Below are 7,450 nucleotides of genomic sequence, written 5' to 3' on the forward strand. Positions count from 1 at the left end.
AAAGAAACAAGATGTTATAGCTCATCATCGACTCTCTCATCCTTAGCTAGATCCATGGCTCCAAATATATCTTTTTCTAGAAGGACCTTGCCATCTGCATCTTCGTCAATGGGTGTAGTCTCATTTGTTTGTAGGAGTAGAAGGTAGTTCATCCGTATCGTCCTCTTCTATTTCAAGCATTGGAGGTGGTTGTGTTGAAAGTTGTTCTTCTATTTCTTCTTCGAATTCCGAATTAGCCATTGTGTTTGCTTCTAGTTCAAGTTCAAGTTCCTGATTGGGGGCGTGGCATGGGGGTCATCCGGCAAGCATGCCCTTGGACAAGCCACATGCACAAGTTGCGTTTAAAGACTTGATATTTCAGAGAGTTCGGCAATTCACACTACATATTGCATTTTGTTGCATTATTCATCATTGCAAGAGTAAAGATATCTGATGGGCTGAGAGTCATTTGCTACTTGAGTTGATTCTCTTGGAGGGAGGGGTCTTAGTATAGCAATCGATTACTAGGATGCCTTGCTCTCTATAAGGGGGTGCAAAAGGTTTATCAAGTGGCCCATTGCCAATGGCATGAGGAAGGCGGGACATCCATATGACAAGGGTGGGGCGAGGCATCCCTCTCCCCGCACCCCATCAGCATGACTGATGGCGGGCGGCCCCAACTCAGCACCTTACCCACTATCTTGCCTTAGGCACAAAAAGGGGCAAGGCATAGGTGACCATGCCTCCAAACATGGCCCCTATGGTACATCCACAATTTATAATGTTCTCTCAAATATGTGTCAATGATCTTTCCGTAGGTTCTCCTTCATGTAAATGATAAGGCTTAATGAACTTCTCTCAACGTTACTAGCAACGCCCCATGATTCAAAAACTTCATCAAACCATTCAATCGGTGGGAGCGATGGGTGGTGTGTACAAAGGGCATGTACATAGTCAACATGAGCTAATGACTTGCACTTACTAGGAATTCCTTGTTGAAGATTAATAATTGCAATGATCTATCCCCATGCATATGAAATTTGAAAAGATTATCGAGGTCTATCAGCGCAAGTGTGGTAAACTCATTGAATTCATAAATGTAGAGCGTGTGCGACCCAGAATGTTTAAGGGCGTCATAGACCTATTATTGCCTCAAACTTCCATGGCCTAGATGGCCATAGTCCCTGTAAGAAGTTGGCCCACGAAGAGGATCCTTTGTGTAATTAGTTAGAAGGTTGAGGTCTTGTTCGTTTATTAACAGAATTAACTAGAAATAACTCCATCAATTAAGAATGGCCATGCACCACCACCCATAGAATCAAGAAAGACTATGTCTAGACCTGGTAAGTTTCCCGTTGTTGAGTCAAATTAAGCCACAAGCTCCACTCTTGGTGGTGCCCTTCTTGGTGGACGAAAGGCTTAACTCCTGGTGGTGCCCTTTGGTCAGCCTTATGACCATACTTCCCTCGGAACCCAAAAAATTTGAGCTCTCATCTCTCTCATAAGGTGCTAGAGGAGTCATCAATGTAACCTCCGCCAAGCTTCGTTTATGGTGGAGACTAGAGAAATATCTGATGGTCTTTGAGCCCTCAACTTTTTTTCTTGTGATTGATGAAAAGATCCTTGGCAAAAGCTTTCGCAGTAGTTCGTCTTTCATATATTCAAGAATTTCACCTTTGACTAAAATATGAATGCCCCAAACTTTCCCTATTAATCATTACTCCGATCCTGAGATGACCAACATAATAAGACTAGAGTCCTATCATGTTATTCTATGCTAATGTATTCAAAGCATAGGCTTGCTTTGAATACTTTAATTTTTTCCAAGTAGCATCGTCTAATCAACGTTCCAACTAGGTAAGGATAGGAGCGCATCCCTGCTCTGCTGTCGGACAAAAGAGGGTGGAGAGACCAGTGCACACCACAAGAGGCAGACCGCTCGCATTGCCCCAAGATCCAACTATGAGCTTTTTAACTGTGACACCACATTATTGGGCAAGCCCACATTGGCCTTTTATCTAATAAATACATCCCTTACAAAAATCGAGAGTTGTTGGTGCATGTATTAGCTCTAGAATTACTACGGTTATCCGAGTATCAAGGTACCATCAAAGAAACTATAACTAATTTAATGAGCCATTTGCAGTTTCAAAGTACAAGAGATTTTATACTTCAACATGCATGGCTTAATCTCAGAAAAGCATATGACTAATGTGGTAGGATCAACCAAGTAGCTATCCTCACACACAGGCCGTGTGCTCCGACTGTGGATGCTCGTCTCGGTGTGGCCATGGGGGCAGAGAACCCCCCAAAGCACTCGAAGAAAAAGGGATGGGAGAGGAGGGACACATCGGTTACGAGCACTGACACGATGACATGCATATTCGGCACGACCGAGCACCAGTTGTAAGGCCAATGTGTGGGGTTGAAGAGTACACACTATATGGGTTAGTACTTAACTACTACAACATACAAGAGTCGGTCCATAATGTGAACCTGACTAAATGAGATGGCTCTATAACTATGCCAGTCTTTAGTAATCCAAAATGGCTGTCACATAGCTTGTCCTCCCACTGGCCGCGTATCACCCATAATCTCACCAACCATGCCAGTGGTGTAGATGCGAAAGCTATCACCCAGGTGGGTCATCAATGTCTGCCATAGCACTAGTTGAGCTCGATATCTTAACACTCCCCCTCAAGCTTAACTCCACACATTGCACTCCAAATAAGCTCCTAAACTTGTGGAGCTTCTCTGTGCCCAATGCCTTTGTGAAGATGTCAGAGCCACCTGATCCTCTCTATGCTACTGACATATACCAGATCTACATCTCTTGCTAGAACCTTCTCCCTCACAAAGTGATAATGCACCTCAATGTGCTTCATTCTAGCATGATATACTAGGTTACTGGCCAACTGTATGTTGCTCACGTTGTCACAATATATGACAAGTGCCCTATCTCACGGGCTCTCCCATGTCACATAGTAGCTTCTGAAACCAAGCTACCTCACAAGTTGCCATAGCAGCACCCCTCTACTCTGCCTTTGTACTCAACAAGGCAACTGTTGGCTGCTTCTTACTGCTCCAACTCACAGCATCACTCCCAAATGAGAACATAAAACCACTGGTAGATCTCCTATCTATAATACTACCAGCCCAATCAGCATCTGTGTACCCATGCAACTATATCTATGTACCAGCCTCATAGAAAAGTTCGTAATCAATTGTGGACTTTATGTACGTAAGGATCTATCTAGCCACATCCAAGTGTGGCTTCCTAGGGGCCTGCATAAACTGACTGACAAGTCCAACACCATAGCTCAAGTCTGGCCTTGTAATGGTCATGTAGGTCAAACTACCCACTGCGCTTGTATGTATGTAGTGGGGTCCTCCAAAAGCTCACCTGTATCTTCGAAAAGCTTTGTGTTCTGCTCCAATGGCACTGAAATAGGCCTACAACCTATCATACCATACTTGGACAACATGTCCAGGCCATACTGCCATACTGCCTCTGCAATAGCAAAATGCCATAAGGTGATCTCACCACCTCTATGCCCAAGAAATACCGCAACTCACCCAAATCCTTCATCTCAAACTTCTACTTCAAAAGCATCTTGACATCATGTATGTCTGCATCACTATCACCAATGATAATCAAGTCATCCACCTAGATGACTAATAGCATGATCCCTCTGTTTGTCTTTTTCACATATAGTTAAAAATTTGCATTCGATATCTGAAATCCAATGGTAACAAGATACTCCCCGATCTTGTTTGATCATGCTCTGGGTGCCTGCTTCAAGCCATACATGGCTTTGCGTAACCTGCACACAAAATCTGGATGTGCATCACTCTCATAACCTAGTAGCTGCATCATGTACACTTCTTCTTGCAAATCACCATGCAAGAAAGCATTCTTTACATCCATTTGATGTAAAGACCAACCCTTCACTGCAGCCATAGCAACAGCCATAGCAATGACAGCTCTCACGGTTGCCATTCTTGCAACCAGGTTGAATGTCTCCTCATAGTCTATGCCATAAGTCTGCGCATAGCCCTTGGCAACCAATCTTGCCTTGTACCTGCTCATTGAACCATCAACATTGTACTTGACTTTATACACCCACTTACATCCAATTGCCTTATTTTCCTTAGGCAAAGGCACTAACTCCCATGTTGCATTTGCATCCAATGTTGCCATCTCCTCATCCATGGCATCTTCCCATTTCTTATTTCTAATTGCCTGCTCAAAGCAAGTGGGCTCAACCTCCTGTACTGCTTTTACCATGTAAGCATAATGATGGACTGTATATCCATCATTATGCTTTTACCATAATGATGGGCTGTATATCCATCATATCTCAACTTGTCAATAGGGTATCTAACCCTCGTAGACCTGCGTACACATGGATCACTACTAGGTGTCCTCAAAACAGCCCTGGTTCTCCTTACACCAGGAGTAACTACAGATGGAACGCTAATCTCCTCATCAAGGCTCTACTTAGAGCCACTAGAGTCACCATCCACATATGAGTGACCTACTGATGAAAGATCAAAAGGTTGACCTACCATTTCCTTCCCTTTCCATGATACATGTGTACCTGCATCATTCCTCAACCTGCCTGACCATGGGATAGCATTGGATCCACTACTCGAGGACTCCCCAAGTCCACTTCCCCAAGTCCACTCAGCACCTGTGATTGCTGCTCTACATGTGGTGCAACATCAGCACTTCTTACCTCTACATCTTCTGTTTCCTTCACTTACTGATGCATACCAACTACTCGTCTCATCAGCTACTTGTCTCATCCAAGATAGCATCTCTGCTTACTCGCATCTCACGAGTGGTAGGGTTATAGCATCTATAACCTTTTTTCTCCATAGCATAACCAATGAAGATGCATTTCTCTGCCTTTGGATCCAACTTTGTTCTCACTTCATCAGGAACATGTACATATGCAATACACCTTAACACTTTCAAGTGAGACACATCCAGTCTTATGCCTGTAAACTTCTATTTAGGAGTCATACCATGAACAGCTACAGTGAGTGTCTTGTTCATAATGTACACAACAAATGCTAGTGCTTCTGTCCAAAAGTAATGTGGCATATTCTTTTCAGCCATCAAGGCACGTGTCACTTCTGCAATGTGCATGTTCTTCCTTTCTGCAACACCATTCTGTTGCAGAGTGTATGTGTACGTAAACTGCTTCTTGATTCCTTGCTTTCTCAGGAAATCGTTGAACTCATTGGAGAAATATTCTCCCCCACCATCTGATATTAGGCATCTTATTTGCATGCCTTTTTCCTTCTCAACCAAGGCTTTAAATCTCTAAAAGTGAGAAAATACCTCTTTTCTCCTTTATATGAAATAAACCCACACTTTCCTAGTGTGGTCATCAATGAATGTAACATAGTACCTACAACTTGCAATTGTTGTAGTCTTGGTTAGTCCCCATACATCTCAATGTATGACATCCAATGGCATTGCACTGACATGCTTGGCCTACTTACCAAGTTGGCATGCTTCACATAACTTATGCATACTGTCAACCTTAAACTTTGGCAAACCTACAACAATATTTTGGGCCTGCATATAGACTTCAGTCATTGTACATTCACATGACCAATGCGCTTGTGCCATATGTCAATATCTGCAATGACACATGTTTTATGTGCAAACATGGCTACCTTTATCTCATGCATGTTCACATCCAAAGTAAACATCCTGCCATTTCTGTTACCCTTTGCAACCAAGTGACACTTATTTTTGAAGTCTTTCACAAAACATCCTTGAGGATTAAACCTCACTTGCAGACCTTGCCCCACCAACAGAAACTAGGTTCTTTGTAATATTCGAAACATGAAGTATATCATCCAAGTACTTCATTTTACCATCTTCCATAGACAATGGCACTTTACCAATATGCGCAATGGGATGCACAGTATCATCACCTGTTTCTACATAACCTAGTTTTTTCATTTTTTGCACATCTCTAAACCACTCAACATGACTGGTCATGTAGTTAGAGGCGCCAGAATTCCCATACCATATATCTTGAGATCCTGACACATCCCCTATTATGGAACTAAGCATGTGCCACATCACAAACCAGTGCTCACTTCTGTCATCACCTCCATGGTTGCTAGATGATGCATAGTTGCCTTGCTGCAACTTCCCACTTTTAATGTCATTATGCTTTTTGTAGCAGTCCTTTACCATGTGTTCTAGTTTTCCATAGTCATTAGGGGAAGGTTGAGGTCTATAGGGGCCCTTTAAGATGCCATGTGATTAAAAGGTTATTAAGGAAAAGGGCCAATCATGTGATGTCATGTATAGAAAAATGTTGGGTGATTAAAGGTGGTCAATTCTCTAAAAGATGCCTTTTTGTACTTTTCATTCCCAAAAAGTGGGAGGAAAAGTTTTTGAATTTTCGGACATCCATAACTTCTACATATGAGCTCAAAATTTGTCGGAGATTAGAGATCCAGAATCTACTCGCCGCTGAGCTCTCTCCATAGATATGTCACATGATATGGTTTTGCCCACTCAATTTTAAATTCAATTTTGGCGGGAAACTTTGAAATTCAAACTTCTAGCCATTTGAAGAATGAGAAGGTATCTAAAGTCAAAGAAACTTAACATTTTAACAAAAAGTCATTAAAATCATAATAAGGCAGCTTAAAGGGCCCCTATAGACCTCAACCTTCCCCTAATGAATAGCACTCTATGTTATTTGCATTTTGATTTTTTTACCAACCACCTCGGCCTCTTTGGCCCCCCCTACCTCTAGACTGGCCTCTTCCACCTGTGTATGATTACTGTTTGTGAATCATTGGACTGTTGTTGTTCAAAATTTTGATTTCCTTGTCGGCCACCACCTTGGCCTCAACCATCAACCACGGTGTAAGATTCCTCCCCAACCTCTCAAAATGTCCAACATCTTCCCCTGTAATCAATCCCTCTTCAGAAATATAAAAGACTTGTTTCTAACTGTTTTAACCTAGAGAGAGAAAATATTCTAGAGAGAGAATATTTAGATTTTTAATATTTTTGGATAGAAAATTATCTCATCTTATTAAAATAAGTTCCCCTAAAACAGAAATTCAAAAAGAACTTTCCAATGTGCAATTGGAATTAATTGAAAATGGGTATAAAGGACCTTAGCCTAAGGGTCTAGATTTTAAGAAATTTTTGGATTATGGTCCAATTAAGGTTCCTATGGGCCAATAGCATCAATCCATGTGTAGAGAGGAGATAAATCCAATTTGTAAAAGAAGATATCCAAAAATGAGTAAATGCTCACATAAGATGAAGAGTTGAATATGTACAAGGTTTACTAGTAAAAAACTATGAGTAATATCAAAAAATGAGATAAATTGAGTATCCAAAAATGAGTAAATGCTCACATAAGATGAAGAGTTGAATATGTATAAGGTTTATTAGTAAAAAACTATGAGTAATATCAAA

General features: G+C 41.5%; 2 pseudogenes; both read right to left on the bottom strand.

Moving 5' to 3' along the window:
• Positions 1-292: 292 nt before the first annotated feature.
• Positions 293-446, bottom strand: LOC147618990 (5.8S ribosomal RNA; annotated as a pseudogene).
• Positions 447-780: 334 nt separating this feature from the next.
• LOC147618991 (18S ribosomal RNA) lies at positions 781-2,212 on the bottom strand (annotated as a pseudogene).
• Positions 2,213-7,450: the final 5,238 nt, after the last annotated feature.

The sequence above is a fragment of the Cibotium barometz genome, chromosome 34 (assembly GCF_041138505.1).
Source record: "Cibotium barometz isolate CiBa-2024 chromosome 34, ASM4113850v1, whole genome shotgun sequence".
Taxonomy (NCBI): domain Eukaryota; kingdom Viridiplantae; phylum Streptophyta; class Polypodiopsida; order Cyatheales; family Cibotiaceae; genus Cibotium; species Cibotium barometz.